The sequence below is a fragment of the Protopterus annectens genome, chromosome 11.part0 (genome assembly GCF_019279795.1).
Source record: "Protopterus annectens isolate FY-2018-M chromosome 11.part0, PAN1.0, whole genome shotgun sequence".
NCBI lineage: Eukaryota > Metazoa > Chordata > Ceratodontiformes > Protopteridae > Protopterus > Protopterus annectens.
Window position 1 is genome coordinate 291,950,422 of NC_056745.1, and position 17,876 is coordinate 291,968,297.

The 17,876-nt window shown below is 39.9% G+C and overlaps 1 protein-coding gene across 2 annotated transcripts in view; it reads right to left on the reverse strand.

The window, feature by feature from the left end:
- Nucleotides 1-17,876, reverse strand: part of NR1H4 (nuclear receptor subfamily 1 group H member 4) — an 856,459-nt gene that overhangs the window by 150,031 nt on the left and 688,552 nt on the right. The gene's annotated exons all lie outside the window — the stretch shown is intronic.

The following is a 17,876-nucleotide window of genomic DNA, read 5'->3' on the forward strand; positions in this document are numbered from 1 at the left end:
CAATATTACTAAATAAGCTTGTTATTTTAAAACCTATTATCTGTTGTTAGTTGTCACAGAGACCACGTCTTGTTTTGGTATAGCTAAATAGTTGTTTCATTGTTGTCATCCAACTGAAACTATGATATCTTTAAATCTGTCACCTACAACTACAGTATCTGAAGCTGTAATGTAGTTGGCGACCAATATTTGTGAGAAGTCGCAGCAGTAAATTGGCTGTGGAGCTCCTACTGGGTGATGATTTGTGTTGTGCCTTTGTAGGAAATTTGCTTGAACTGGCCACTCCTGCTTTTGGATTTCAGATGGCTTAGTGGTAAATTTCTGTAGCTATGGTGTGCAGCATCCTGGGTTAGACACTTGCAAGGGCTGATAATTTTGGGTGGGAGGGTGGCCTAATAGTTAAGGTGTTTGCCTTACAAACACAAAGTGCAGGGTTTGAGTCTCACAAGGCATAACTGGCTAGGCTTAAAATGGCTTGCAAGGGCAGTTAGCCTAGTACTAACCTATATTAACTAACCTATATTAACTATATAACATTACTATTCAAATACACATGCACTTACCACAAGCATTTAAAAATGATCTGAGGACTTAGTCACTTCTCCCAGAATTTTGACATTGTGCATGTGCTCTCATTTTTTTTGAATAGGAGAGATGGCCCCGAGTCTTGAATTGCAACTAAATGATCAGCTCATCTAAATAAGTAAAGACTTGGTACCTGAAGTCAAATCCCAGCTATCTGTCACAATGTAGCAGACTACCAGTATTTAATGTATTCTCTATATTACTCCAGGTGGAAACCTTTTAGTGACCTCTTCTGTTATCTTCAATATACACTATGATATTATTTGTCACACACTATTCCCTCAACTCACCTCTTGTTCTTGTACCTACACTCAAGGTATTTTCCTTAAAAAAAAACATATTACATATATATATATATATATATATATATATATATATATATATATATATACACACACACACACACACACACACACACACACACACACACACACACATACGTATGTGAGTGCAGTGGGTTTAATGGTTTGATCGTACTTCTTTACAGCGAAAGTTTTCTTTGGAGGAATGCTTTATCGAACACTCAGTTCATTGTAGGGTGCTGGCTGCTTTGTGTGTGGGCTCACTATACAGTGGGATGTGGGATTTTACCCTTTTACCCTCTATTTTGCAATCTCAGACTTGGTATATATAATTAGCAGGAGGTGTTTTTTATTTAATTTTGCATGTGCATAGATTCATGCTTGGTGCATGCTTACTCATTTAATGACTGATTTAATTTCAACTGTTTGCAGTCGATATAGTGTACGCTGATGTAGTTGTTCAGTGATGTAAGCAAACATAACCATAATGCTTGTTGATCATTGTTTTCCTCTTCCAAAATTGTATTTTGTTTTTCAGCTGTGAGCAACTTCTGTAAACTATCTGTATTTGTTTGACTTCTAAGTGATATTTTATTGAGTCATTCACTTGAACTCTATCTTTCAGCAGCTATACCTTCCCTTTTATCACTAACCTAGTGTGATGTTTCAGTGAATGGGTCATTTTTAATCATGTTATAACTCATTTTAAAGGTGGCATATGTGCAAGTTCTTTTTTTATATATTTTGTAATTAGGGCAGGGCTAATAGATCCTAGTGATCTAGTCCACTAAACTGTACCAACTAAGTAAAAAAGTAACTAACAGTCATATAATATCTCAAAGCATGGTATATCACCTTACCACCTCAGTGCAATATAGAATAACAATTTCCACTTGCAGCCATCAAAACATTGAAAGTATGTGCTTAAAACAGAATTGTTGTAAATTCAGCTGCTCTGGTAGTGTGCTGTCTCTCTCCACAGTCAGTTATGTGGGGGAGTGATCCAAGTATATGTACATCAATGCTTTGGTGTGTCAGAGGGCCTCAGACATTGAGATGCACACACTAGTTAGTGAAAGGACTCAAACCCTGGACTACAGGTTATGGCTCATTCATAGCTTGAGGTCTTAATCTAGCACTGTGTGTGCTGGATACCTGCTTCCCCGCTACAAGGCACTGAGAAGAGCATGGATGTCATGCATAGTGCAACAATGTAAAATGTGATAAATACATTGGCAGATAGTGCAGAGGAGTAAGACTATGAGTTGTTAATGAGACACTTAGTCCAGTGTTTGATTCTCTTAGCCTCCATGTACATAATGAGTGTAATATGAGCAACTCACATAACCTGGCAGTGCTCATGAGTTGCATCTGTCAGGGGACACATCTATCAAGGTGGTATGCCTAGCTAGAAAGTTAACATCACTGAGTAAAATATAGCGTAGTGCAATACACATCTCTATCCTTCTGTACATTGAGCGTACGCGTGGAGGCACAGACAGGTAGCTTGGGGCATGCTCAATTTTTATAAAAACAAAGAAAGAAGATTTTACCTACCTAGACTCTATTTATTATAGATGTCAGTTTCATTAATTATATAATGTATGTACTTCATGTTCTTGGTTACTCTGGCTTTTCTTCATGTCTTATGGCATAAAATACTAAAGAAAAACAAAACATAGTCTGCCCTGATTCCAAAATATCTGTTCTAAGTGTAAGTGACTTACTTTGGTGTAAGGCCTATCTATAAATAGGCTTACTATGGGAAACAGATTATGAAACACCTGCTCCCAGTCTGCTCTCAGTGTAAGTGGTCACTTATAGGAAGTCTTTTGGAATCAGGCCCATGATGTGTGGTCATGTATGTTGCACACCAATGTTTCCCTAGTGGCTAACCAGATAATCTATCTTAAAGCAAACAGTCAATACTAAACTAAAGAAATGTGCATGGCCCACGTCTTGGGATTACAATATTTGTCATAATTTGTACTTCATATTATTCATAAATTATTATAGACCGCGGTGGTGCAGCGGTTAGCATTGTCGCCTCACAGCAAGAGGTTCTCCCGTTTGATTCTCAGCTGGAGTGCCTTCTGTGTGGAGTCCACATGTCTTTCCCATGGTCGAGTGACACATAAAGATATGCATGTAGGTGCGTACGTGAATGGGTGTGCCTTCTTTGAAGGTTGGGCTTCGGGCTGGCAACTCGGCACTGTAAAAAATTCACTGCCAATCATTAGCAGACCGGAGTTCTGCTGTGGTGACCCCTAACTGGGGAAAGCCGAAAGACATTGCTATTATTCATAAATTATTATAAACAATCTGTCATCAACAGACTAAGCATGCAATTTCTGCGACTCTCTCTCTCTCTCTCTCTCTCTATATATATATATATATATATATAAATAATTTTTATTCTGTAGCTAAACTAGGTTAAATATTGTTTTCAATGTTAGTAATGCCAATGTGTTTTGGGTAATATCATTTGCTCCAGCTTAGTGACATCATTTCCTTTGTGAGTACTAATTATTCAATTGCTTTTGGGTTAATCAGTAGCCGCATTTCCTGTTTAAATTCTTGTAATGCTCTACATTCCCCCCAGTATTTGTTCCCATGTACCTCTCATCCATTCTTTACATCTCTATCACAGCTCACTTCCTTAGGGAAGTATATGATGTACCCTAGCTGGTGTACAGAAATATCTGGTAGGCATATCCAGGCAAAGATTCTAAACTTCCTAGATTGTGTTGCATATCTAGAGTTAACAGAGATTTCCTTCCATTCCTCAGATCTCTCTCTGCAACTTGTGACTCCAGTCTTGCCTAAACCTTTCTAATGTATTAGACCTCAGTTCTAGTCTGCCCTTATATGCCCTACTTACAAGCTTCTTCCTTAGGGTTGCATCTGTTCTACCATTCAGAAAAAAGCTTCGAATTTCCAGGGCACCCTGTAACTCCCTACAAACCGGTATCTTCTCCATGTTCATTGCTGGAGAGAGACCCATGTAAGGTAAATGATTTCCATCCTGCAGGTCAAATTCCTCCTTAGCTTCTATCAAGGTTAAGATCCCTTGACTTCTAACCAGATTTTCCCAGAATCTTGGCTGCTGATCTTTCCTTTTCCAAATAATGGCTTCATTCTGCACATATCCTGCCTGGTTATTAGGCAACATTCCTTCTATTGGCAGTAACTGTTTTGTCCATTCCTTGACCTTGTCCTCATCTGAACTTGTTTAACATTTTGACACAGATACGATTGTATATATTTGGTTCTATTGTCCTGCTTTAACATTTCATAATCTCCATCCTTTTATCTACCCTGCACATACCTTAAGTTGACATCATGATTTTCTATGAATAGGTTGTGTGCTGAGATAATTATATAAACTTTAGTTTTGTGACTGATAATACCCTTCTTAGTTTGGCATTCTTAAACTACTTTGCTCAACTGGAAAAATAGTTTCTCTCACTGAACCCACTCTCTTTTGGTTTCCCATATGAATTCATCCATTTCTTTCTTGACCTTAACCCAGGTCTCTCTAAGTGGGGTTTTGTAGTATGCCTGGCTTCCATAAAGCAACAAGAGAGTCACAACCATTTAATTGCTTGATCTATACTGTACAAATCCATTACTGACATTTTTGACATTTTCCACTGCCTTAGCTGCTCAGGTGTTTTCCTCATTGATTCCTTCCACATCTCTTCCCCTGCTGTTTGTGTACAAGTCTCTAACAAACCTCCTAGGTGTAAATGTAGTTGCTTAAAATGCAGGAGAATGAAGATATGAGATGTATTAAATAAAATGAAAATGTATGAATTTTATACTACTATTATGTATATTTAATATAAAAATTATTTTATTTTTGGTTGAATATATAAATGTTGTTTTGGATGGATGTTCTTCTGTAAGTCATGCCTACAACATTTTATTCTAACTCTGATGAAGCCTCATAGATTGTTTGAGGTATAAAAGTACTAAGTTTTTATATTAAAGTTCACAACACTACCTCAAGTGTGTGCTCTTTTTGTTGTTTATACTGTTTCTTACATGTTGGTGTTTGGTTACCACATTACAGCTCCTTATCCATCAGTTTCTTATTTCACTAACCAGTGGCTCCAGGTAGAATGCAAATTGTACTGGAGACAGCAGGTAGCTTTGTCTTGTTGCCCTGGTGATGCATATTTTCCCAGCTAACTTTTCATTTAATTTCAATCTTGGATCACTCCCTTTATAGGTCCTGTATATTAATTTTATCCATCCCAGGGAAATCCAAAATTTCTCAAGTTTTCTTTCAAGGATGCCCAACTCATCATATTCCTTTTCAGCATATATTCCTATCATTATCAATATTTTCTTATTTACTTCTGCATTATTTTGTGTCATCCGTGTTTTGGTAATACTGTCAAACTGTTAGAATCTCCTTGTGTTCTGACTGGAGTGCTTTACGATCAATTTGGAATTATAATGTTGATAAGTATATTCTTTGGCACTTTAACTTTTCAGAGTTCTGCATTGTCTTAATTTTTTGCCTGACTGAATTATTTTATATATTTGCTGACTTTGTTTGCTGATTTCTCATCTGTTCTGAAACTGTTTTTCTCACCCAGCCTATTCCTGTAGTATTGTTACAGTTGGTGGCTTTGCAGTTGCCCGCCTCTACTGTAAATTTGATCTGGGATACTCCTTCCAGTCTAGTGTTCATTCTTTCTGATACAGAGAGAACATTTGAGAAGGCCAACCCACTTAGGTTCTTAACCTTGAATTATCTTCTGCTCCTCCTTCCTTCCTTTTCACTTTACTTACAAAAAAAATCTCTCTCCTTGTGTTCTGACTGAGTGCCCTTCTCAGCTGATAAGTATATTTTTTGGCACTTTTTGAGTGTTCAGAGTTGAATTTAGTTTTGAATAAATTGCATTTATTTAAACTGTATTTGCTTTAATACTGCTACACACTCAAGTGTGCTAGCTTGCACTGAACTTGAATTGTTTTTAGTGCTGTTTTAGCTGCTCTCTGGAAAAAGAAAAAAAATTCTAAGCTTGTTTCCTGCCATTCTTGTAACTAGTCTAGTCCAGATACAGATTTGCTGTTTCCAGGACTGTTGGTAAGCTTCTGAGCCCCCCAAGCCTTTCTGTGCTGGAGGGACACCTTCTAGATTATCAGTGGAAGTGGAAAGCACTAGGTAGCCTATCTACCACAAGAGGAGTGGTTTCTGGCCCAGAAATTGTAGTTTATTGGCCATTTGGGCAGTTTTTCCATCTCTTTCAACTGTCTGGTTTAAAAGCGTGCATTTGCGCTTGCTTCCCACCTTTCCTGTAACTAGCCTAGTTCAGATACAGATTTGCTGTATCCAGGACTGTTTGTAAGCTTCTGAGCAGTGCCAAAGTCTGCTCTTCATTTTTTCCATTAGATCTGCTAGTTCTCTCCTCTCCTGCACTTTTACTAGCTTATTAGTTTAGCACTCTACCAGACTTCTTGTAGCAATTATTGTAGCACACAAAAGTGTTACCAGCACTAAACGTTTTACAAGGAAACAGCTCCAGTGCTTATTATTAATTTCCACCCCTCCAAGCATGTCTAAAGGTCAGTCCCCTGTGCTTTCTATTAACCTGGTGAACTTGGGCATCCTGAGGCAATGTAGCAACTGCCTCATGCACACTGACAACCCTCTCCTCTTACATCTCAACACTCAGACTTGCAAGAGATGCACTTATATATCCAAATTGGAAGCCACGCACTCTCCAGCCAAGACCGGACTAGCTGGTCAAGAAGAGAAGGTCAACACTTGAACCACACTACATGGAACACATAGCCCTCCAGAACACATGCCAGCACTGTCTTCACATAAAAGCACAAACCACACACCCACCTTCGCTGAGGTTCTCAACAGAAATCTACCCAAACAGCAGAGACTTCCAAGGCAGAAACACACTCGACCACAACACAACACTAATCACGAGACACATATCTCTAAACATTGTGTGCACTCAGCCAAAGCCCCTAAGGCAAAACAGTATGCCCAAAACACTAGTCATAGGTGACTTGATAGTGAGGCACACTGATGTCCCACTCACTAGGTTGAATAAGGAGAAAGTAACAGTCAGCTGCCTGTCAGGTGCCAGGATCCACCACATAACACATGCACTCAGGTGCCTCAACAACAGGTACAAAAATGACTCTGTCATTGTACATGTGGGTTTGAATGACCTAAGACGTACCTCCCTGAACTACATGAAAAGAGACATGGAGGAGCTCACAGATTATGTAGCCCAGGTGGGTATGACCCTAGCCCTGAGCAGCATCCTACCGTCACCCAGAATGATACCACAGTATAAGCAGAAAATTATTGATTTCAACAATTGTCTAAGTTTCTGGTGTCATTCTAAGGGGATCCAGTATCTGTTTGCCTGGGATGACATGATTGACAGACCTCGATGCTTTGTCAGAGATGGCCTGCATCTGTCACCCCTGGGCTTCCAGGTACTGGCTAAGGCTCTTGTCACCCCTATAGTGCCTTTTTTAGGTGGTGTTCCAAAGACTAAATTACCACCTTAACAGCTACAAACAAATGCAATTTGAGGGTCATTCTGCTCAATGCTAGAAGTCTAAATCTCAAAATGCACTCACTCGAAGCACTCCTTAAAATGGAGAACATCAACATTTGTGCTGTAACAGAGACCTGGTTCAAGGCAGCAAAAAGCACCCCTGCACTACCAGGGTATAACTCATTCCACACCTTTCGGCCCTAGAACTTGGACCAAATTGCCAAAGGTGGTGGTGTTTCCATATTCATAAAGGATGTGCACACCTCCAGACTGGTAGCCCAACATAACGCATCTGAGATACTTCAGGTGCAGCTAACATTGGGAAAATGACTCATGTACCAATACACTTGCCCAACACTTTCTGGAATTCATTAATTCCAATGCCCTGGACCAGCTCGTTCTTACCCCCACTAGAGGTAGCAACATCCTTGACCTGGTCATTACTCCCATGGGCGACTGTTGCTCTACACCAATAGTCAACTCCTCCCTGGTTAGATCCAACTACAAACTAATCTACTTGGAAATCCACACCCCTCCCACCCCCCACTCCCACAAAGGTAACCACTATAAAAACTTCTCCAAAGCTAACTTTGGGCTCCTATAAACAGAGGTGGATAACTTCACAGCACCCATGCAAATGAAGAATAGTTGCATGACTGCTGAATCATACACCAATGTACTGTATGGACACGTACACAAATGCATAGATCTTGCCATGCCCAATATAACCAAGATGTTCTCCTCAAAATAAGGAAGCCAATCTGGTGGTTCCCTGCCATAAGCAAGTTCTACAACAGAAGGAGGAAACTGATGCAGAATAAGGTGAAATCCCAAGACTAGAAAAACTCCCTTAGCCTCAACAAACGGTTGAGATCCCTCATCAAATCCTCTAAAGCTAGCTATGAAAACAGAATTGCAGCAGATAGTAAAGACAACCATAAGGTCTGCTATAGTTATGCGAAGAATCTCCATGGCAATACCCAAATTTGCTCTGAGCTACTGCACAATGGTACCTCCTATACTGAGCCAACAGATATTTCCAATATACTGGTCGACAGATTCAGTGCCAACTTTACCCCTCTCCCCCCCAAAGGACCAATCACAATACCAGTAGATTGCTAGGCACCCAGTATTACTGCTGCACAGGTTAAAGCAGCACTGTCCAAGGCCAAGAATACAGCTTCTATGGGACCTGACAATTTCCCGGGCTCTGTTCTACATGAACTATAGAGTGAACTGGCACCTCACCTGTATGCTCTGTTCAATCAAAGCCTCACCTCAGGCTTTTTACCTACCAAATGGTGCACTGCTACAGTCATCCCTCTCCACAAGGGAGAGGTGACTACAGACCCTGGGAACTATATCCCCATTAGCCTGATGAGTCTGATATGCAAAGCTATGGAACACATCATCATGGACCTAATAAACAAGGATATAGGGAATCTCCAAACTCAGGATCCTACACAGTTTGGTTTTGTGAAGGGTAGATCATGCCTGCTCAAGTTGGTCGACTTCTTTGAGTCAGTCACCAGAACTGTGGATGAAGTCAAGGCGGTTCATACAGCCTACCTTGATCTGGCCAAGGCCTTTGATACCATTCCCCACTCAGGAATCAAAGAAAAACTCACTAAGCTAGGCATCAACCCCTATATCGCTAGGTGGGTTGCAAACTGGCTCACAGATAGAACCGACAGTGTGAAAGTAGCTGACACAGAGTCAGACTGTCGACCAATCACAAGTGGAGTCCTACAGGGTTCGGTCCTGGGTCCTCTCCTGTTTGGTATCTACTTCTCTGAAGTCCAGGCCAACACGAGGGGACTCTGGCTGACAAAGTTCGCAGATGATTGCAAGTTGGGAGCTATTATTAACTCCCCAAGTGATGTTGACATCCTACAGAAAGGCCTCAATGAGACCAACGACAGGTGCCAGAACCATGGCATTAAGCTCAACGCCAAAAAAATTCTCATCATCCCCCTTGGAAAAAACCCAGTTCCCATTAATTACCACATTGATGGCAGTCCACTGAACACAGAAGGCATTATAAGAGATCTAAGAACACAGGTTGAGTGCAACCTCTCTTTTGACCACCACATTGCCACTGTGGTCAGAAAGTCCTTCTATGTGGCACATTTCATTACTAGGGGTTTTGCATCCAGGAAGAAAGAGGTCATTGTCTCTCTTTTCTTTTCCCTCATTAGGCCAATCATCGAGTACAATGCCCCATTTGGCATGTACCTCACTAGACACCTGCAACAACTGGAGAGGCCACAAAATTACCTCACAAAGAGGATCCTAGGCCTTAAATATTTGTCCTATATGGACAGACTCAAAAAACTCCAACTATTCTGTTTCATATCAGCTACTTAGAGGTGATCTCTGCTTGACACAAAGCCATGTCTGACCCAGCTCTGTTAGAAATGCTACATCTAAAGAAATCCCAATCCCTCCACACCACATGCTCCAGAGACCTCAACCTCATTACCACAATCAACAGAACATGCTGGAGGGACAGGTTCATAACCCAGAGACTGCCCATGCTATGGAACAGACTTCCCATACATGTCAAGCAGTGCACCTTACTGACCCTCTTCAAGAGGAATCTTGATGAGTGGATGGGAAATGGAAAATTCACCTTGGGGATGACTCCAGTGGCTCTGCTCGACAGAGGTACTAGGAACTAAGGTCGGGTGGCACGATGCCAGGGTAATCCAATGGGCTAGGCTTGTAAAGGCTCCAGGGCCATTAGGCTAGTACACACCTTTGAAACCATGAACCTAAATGTTTGCCTATATATCTATATCTAAATATATAATTGCATATACATTGTCAAATATTTTCAATGGCAGAGCTGGAGGTTACTGTTGATGTGATACACCAAGCCCATGAGCAAAATATGGAGAGAAAGCGGGCGATAGATGGTTATACAAATGGATGGATGGATTTGCTTGCTTGTCATGAGCCCACACTGGTCTAGACCTATGAGACATGCCAACACTCTAGTTAGTCTTTTAGCCATAATTGTGACAAAAATCATGGGTTCAGAATTGGTATTAGCCTATATGATTTCAGGTCTGTGACATCTTTTCCTTCCTTAGGTATCAGTAACATTACAACTGTGTTTCATGACAAGTGTCTATCCAAAATTTCCATAACCTCCATAATGTGGTTAAACATTTGTGTCAATTTTTTCAGTATTGCTTTTCCATTCAACTTCCATATTTCAAAAGGTATATCATCTATGCCTAGAGATTTACCCCCTTTTTGGTTTATTTTTCTCACTTTCTTGTCTTCTATTTTTGCATTAAATTCCTGCTGTTTTCTTTTATCTTGGCTGAATTAACCCCCTTTATGTACAGCCTCATGGCTCTTACTCTTGATTCTGTTGTTGTATCTTCTCTGTATAGTCTGGCATAGTAATCTTGCGGCACATTCACTATCTTATTGGGGTTTGCTTCCAGCTTTCCTTTTTCCAGGTCCCTTATCATAGCTGTTATTCTCTCTACCTTTTCTTTCCTTAACCTCTGCACTAGAAATTTCATCATTCTGGACTTCCTGCCAAAAAAAGTTGCACTGCTTTAGCTCTATACTTGTTTACAGTGTTAGGTGTCTTATCACATCCCTTTTTGCTGCTTCCAGTTGTTCTTTATGATTTCTTATATTTCTACCTTTTCTTTGTCTTTCAATTTCTATATTTTATCCATAGCTTTCACATATTTGCTGTAGCTTACTTCTGTGTTGCTTCCCCTTGCATGTATCCCGGCTTTTCCCCAGTTCTGCAAAGGCCAGGTTTGCCTCCATTATACTGTCTGTCATAGTTTCATTTAGCCAGGCCCTAATTGTTTAATGAATGAATGGATTAATTAATTAATTTTGAGTAAATCCAATGGAAAATGCCACTGTTTTTCTGTATTTTTAGTACAATATATCTTTATTTCCACTTGTACGGGTGCATGGTCTGATAAAGTGAATAGACATGTTCCCGTAGTATACTGACATGTTCTTTTGATATGTAACATTTATCAGACCTTGCCTACATTATGTTTCCATCTGAATAGTATGTAAACTCCTTCCTGCCCTCATGTGTCTGCATTAGATCTAGCACTCCAAACATCTGCATATACTTTGTAAGATATATCCTTCCCCTTTATGTATTTTCATTCCTTGGCCCTCCTGTTACTTGCATACCAGAGTTCACCAAATTACATCCTCTGACCTGTATTAAAATGTTTTGCTGGAATGATATGCTCTCAACCATTATCTGTTTTATTTCCTTTAAATGTGCCTTATAGGGCAGTAAATAGACCTTGCCATTAAATCTAAGTCGCTTCCATGTGTCCTTAATTGGAATAAATCTCCAGAATTTAGCTTTTTTTTCCCTTCACCCACTTGTAATTTTATTCCCTTCTTTTCGAGGATTAGAATTCCTCTTTTTCTTTCTTTCTTTCTTTTTCTCCAGTCTGCGAAGTACTTGACTCTACAACTTCCTTTTATCAGTATGTTCTTCTTGATGTTGGTGAGTTTTCTGAACATTTCAATCCTTATGCTCCCTTTTGAGATATGTGTCAGGACATTTTTGTTTTCATTCTATCCAGCAATCTATTTACATTCCAAGTCAACAAGTTCAAGTCCATGTTCTATCCATTGTTGTACTCTAAGTGCTATCTTTCATCTGCACAATTTGTTTAGTATACAGACTACACATTCTTGCCTTTATGCTCTGTCTCATATTTTTATCTTACCAGTTCTTATACTCAGATATATAAAGATTTTTTTGGGTCATTATGTCACACATTTATAATTTCCCCTCACTCTCTCCCTTCAACCTATAGCAAAATACACCAGAAACTATAAATAGTATTTTATATATATATATATATATATATATATATATATATATATATATATATATGTATATATATATATATATATATATATATATATATATATATATATATATATATATATATATATATGTATATATATATGTTGTGTCTAATGAATAGTGTATAAAGTGTCAGATTCAGCTTTCACCAACAATTTACTAAATCTGGTGCACAAACTGTCTAAGGAACGCTGTACCCTGTCTTAATCCGGGAAGAAAAGAAGACTGAGTAATGTGGTATTTTCCTTTCTACGCTGCAACTCTTAGCTGTCCCAGCATTGCTCTTAGGGTGTATTTTAATTTTCTGTCCTTTTAGTCTTGTTTTCTGTAGTAGCCTATATTGCTCTATTGTTATTAAAATTCTTTTCTGTATCTAACTGCTTCTTCAAATTCTTTAAGGCATTTGCAGTTTACAGCTATTCTCTGTAAAGGTCAGCATCCATAATTGTCTAGATGGTGATTCTCAGGGTTTCCCCTCTGTCAATCCGGAGTGATACATCCCCAGATCCCTTCCACTCCACCATCATCACATCATCATCAACTCCCTTTTTCCGATTTTCTGCATAGGGACAGGGTGTTGTGTTAACTGTTGCCATCTCTCTCGATTCAGTGCCGCACTGCTGCCTTCTTTGATATTCATGCCTGATTGTTGAAGATCTTCTCTTACACAATCCATCCACCTGTTTGCTGGATGTCCTTGCTTCCTCTTACCTTCTTCCTGTTTGTCCCAAATCTTCTTCACCAGATTTTCTTCTGCTTTTCTGCACGTGCCCAACCCACTGTAATCTGTTCTCTTTGATCTTTTCTGTAATTGGATCTACTTTGGATTCTGCTCTTATGTCCTCATTTCTTCATCTGTCCCACAGTGTGCATCCTACCACCCTTCTCAGGCACTTCATTTCCATCACCTCTGGCTTCCTCATCTGCTCTGCCTTTACTGCCCAGGTTTCTGTACCATACAGTACTGGTCACACCACTGTTTTGTACACCTTACTTTTCAGCTTCTTTGGGATTCTTCTGTCATAGACTACATCTGAAACATTATGCCATTTGGCTGCAGCCCCCCTGATTCTAGCTTTGACCTGTTCATTCAGACTTTCCTTCTACTGAACCACACCTTCTATATACTTGAAGCTGTTCACATATTCCACTATCTTTCCTTCTATCTCATTTCCCAGCTTTTTCTGATTTCCCCCATTTCCTGCTATTAAAACTGTGTTATCTGTACTCAGTTTCATCCCAGATGCATTCCGTTTGCCTATCCTTTGCTGAAATTCTTGCTCAGTCTGCCTGCAATGCCACATTGTCTGCATACAGCAACTTTGTTGATCTGTCCCCTCCAGCCTGTTTGTTAATGTAGTCCATCACCAGTATGAATAACAGTGGGCTCAGAGCTGAACCCTGATGCACACCCACTCCCACTGGGAACCTCTCTGTGAGACCGAACACTGTTCATCCTTTAGTCACTGGGTCCTTGCACATACCTTGCACTAATTCTGCCAATATTTCTGGGACTTCGAACCACCACAGGACTGCTCAAATCAGCTTTCTTGGGACCTTGTCATATGCTTTTTCCAAGTCTAGGAAAACCCAGTTAGACTCTTTCCTGATCTCTAGCTTCTTCTTAACCATCTGTCTCGCTGCAAACGTTGGGTCAGTTGTGCTGCATCCTGATCTGAATCTGAAGTGCTCAACTCTCATATTACTTTCTAATCTGTGTATCCATTTATCAATCACCCTCTCCAGAACTTTCATGCAATGGGACAGGAGTTTGATACTTCTGTCCGGCCCACAATTGTGCTTGTCCCCTTTGTTCTCTCTCTCGAGTACCCTCAGGAGCAATTTATCCTCTATCTAACCCAACATTTTGAACATACCTGCTGTGACCTCATATGTGCCTGTTGCTTTCCCTGACTTCATTTTCCTTAATGCAGTTCTTACTTCTTCTGTGGTGGGCTTCTCTTCTTCTCTCATCGTAGGCTGTGTCAGGGCAGTGCAGCTTCTGTGGGGTTTGTTCATTCTCCTTTGATGTCCTGTGGATTAGTGAGCAGGTTGTTGTTGGCATCCCTTATGGAGGGTGTCTATCTTCTTTATCTTTCCATGTTTGTCTTGTAACTTGATATAGTTTCTTTGTGCCACATATTGAGTCACTTTTCAGAAGCTGATAGAATGCCTTTGATGCCCCATTCTTTGCTATTGCAACTACTTTCTTAGCTTATTTTTTAGCCAACCTGTATTCCTTCTTTGTCTTTTCTCTTTTCTATTTCCCACTTTTTCCTGCACTCCTTTCTCTTGATGACTTCCTGGACTTCTGCATTCCACCACCAGCTTTCCCTTTCTACCTAATTTCTGTACTGGCTTGGGGACATATCTGTTCTATAGTCCTAACACATGCTGTTTATAGACACTGACATTCTTCTTCAGCTTCACCTACTTCCTCCTCTTATTGACGTACTAGAGCCCTTAATAAGTCCTTGAACTGTTCTGCTTTCTCAACTTCCAGGTCTTCAGCCTGGTCTCACTTGACCTTAGAACCTTCTCTAACCACTTCTTGCAGCTGATTTTGGCAATCAATCGCTTATGCTCTGGGCCGACTGTTTCACGTGGGATGACTTTGCAATCCTTGATACTAATTTGATAGACTTCAATTGATGATTGAAGTTTACCTGAGTTACACGTTTGTCCCTTTTGTAAGTGATTTTGAGACTGTATGTGTTTTTGAACCATGTGTTGGCTACTATCAAACCATTTGCCATAAAGAATGTCTAGAATGGCCTCTTCTTCTTTATTCCTGTTTCCTTAACCATGTAAATCCAGGTAATCCTCATATACTCTTCTGTCAGTCCCGATATGTGCATTCAAGTCACTCACTATCAACACCAATTCATGTTGTCCTGCTTTATCTAGTAAGTCCTGCAACTGCTGTCTGAATGCACTCTTCTCTTTACTATCACAACCCTGCAGGGTTGAGATTATGAATACTGCCCCATCATTAGACTGGAGTCTGATTGGCATGAGTCTGTCACTAATTCAGATGACATCCCTTACTGTCTTCAGAAGACTCTCGGCTACTGATTAACCACAGTTCACACACTATTTCAAGCCTGTCCTCCTGTCCTCCTCTGGATCCCAAGCCAAGTGTCTTTGCTGCACTGCCTTTCCATCTTGTCTCTTGAATAAACAGGATGTCCAGTCTGCTCCATACCATCATGTCATCTATTTCCAAGCTCCATACTGTCAGTAAACCTATACTGAGTGTAGCAATTCTTAGTTCATGTTTGGTAGGTTGATTGGTTTTACTTCCAGCTTTCACGAAACAGAGCTATCCCAGGTAACCCAGGCTAGGCAACTGGACACTGGCTATCCAGTAGCTTATTGACCCAATTCTGCTGGGCTTTATGATGGGCACACACTGGCCAATAGGAGCACATATACCTCTCCCACTGCTAGCATGGGCCCCTAACATAGGTTGGAGTAGTCCAGGTCCTCAGCCCACTTATCACTGGCAAATACTCAAGCCCATTGACGACATTAGTCAACACGTTTCCATCAACCACAGCCATATTTGCACCACAGTAGATGCTCAAGACAGTTGTTTTATACAGCTCTTCCCCTATAGTGCATCATGTAGCATCTGTGCTGCTGCCCACAGCTCTATTCATTGGTGGGTTTGAGATGGAAATACTCAACATGTTTTTAAGAGGGAGGTGGGAGAGAGGAACCGCACAGAGACACAGGGAGACTATGCAAACTCCAAATAGGCATTGGCCGGAAGAAAGGATTGAGCCTTGTACCTTGTGCATGGGAGGGGAAGATCTTAACCATTATGCCAACTAGTCTCTCTTCTAATCTGCCATACTATTCACAAATCTTGTCCCTGCTTCTATTAAGCCTGCCTTTAACCCTGCTTAACTATCTCCTCAATATTCCCAGCAGTACAGAAATGCAAATCCAGACTTGAAACTTTTGCTGAGCCTACCTAGTCCTGATATTACTAAAAATCAACCTCTTACAGAAAAAAAATTGTGTTAAAGAACACAGCAATTTATCTACTTTCTTAACCTGCTAGGGTTTGGTCTTCCAACAGTGCATGTGCACATGGGTCCTATTTAACTTTGGCTTTCTACCATGCAGTTATCGCACTCATGAAATCTACTACTGATTTTATAGTGATATCTTTCTCTGATGAAAAAAGGCTTCCTAGTGTGTCCAGTTAGCAGATTGTGTCCCTTTACAATTGTAATTGAGGTTTTAAATTGTTTGCTTCTAGTTTACTCTTGTTACAGTTCCTCTGTCATTGCACTTTTACTTATTTCATGAAGGCATCTGATGACTACTTCCACTTGATATAGGGCATAGTTATGCACTGAGTAACTGTAGTGAAATCCACCCCCCCCAAGTTATAAGCTACTTACAGTTTTAACAAAGCAGATGCAGTCACATAATGCCCAATGTCCTTACATGATCAAGTTTTTTTTTTTAAGAAGCAAATTAGGAGAGTAAAACCAAAGTCACAAAGTACTACAAAGTTCCAGTGAAGGCAAAACAACCCTTGATAATAAAAAAATACAGTTTAGCACTTCCATCTTTATTTTCACAGGCTTCTACAGAACTCCTATAAAAATAAAGACAAAGGCACTAAGATTCATTTATTTTGTCAATCGTTGTGTTGCCCCCACTGGGACTATTTATAGTACTTTGTGATTGCAGGTGTGAAGGAAGCCTGTTTTGATTATGATCTCTGTCCAATGTGCAGGGCAGGTTATAGGATGGTGCAGTGATGGAATCATCTTCTGGAGGACAAACTGGTACCAGACATATGTTTTCCAGATTCTTCTCACAGATATCCTACGAGAACGCATGACATTTGCCCAGTGAGATCTCTGCTGTGAAAATTCTGTTCTGAGTGTCTGAAAGGTTGTGTTGTCTAACCTGCATGATCATTCAGAAGTCCTTTACTTCACATGGCTGTGAACAAGCTTCTCAATTGTTTATCAGGAAGGTGGACTCTCCTATGTGGAAAGTACTGCTAGGAGCACAAAGTGGTCATGTATTTATATTATCGAGAGTTATCAGAACAGAAAAAGAGTGAGTTTGATGACTTTAACAAACTAGAATTCATGCAGATACTTTGAAGTCTAAGTAGAATTCATGCAGATACTTTGAAGTCTAAGTCCTACTATTTGTGAGTGTGACTCAGACCCATCTAGCCTGCTTGTATCCTGTCTAAATGTCTTGGGTCCTGGATCCATAATGTCTAGGTTTCAGGTGCACCACAGCACTGAGGAAGTCCTCATTTAAATAGTTAATGATCTCTTAGATGATTTGGATCAAAGATACTGTTCTCTACTAATAAACCCTAATGTATTTGAATCATTTATTTCTTCTTCTTCTACATTATTTTTTCTCAATTGTTTTTACTGAACATTTTATCAAAATTTTAATATATGTTAACAGAAATACTATAAAACAAATAAACAAATCTAAAAGAACCACAATAAACAACAACTAAAATAAATATTTACAATGGTGTCTACTATAAAACAAAGGTTTTAAAACAGAAAA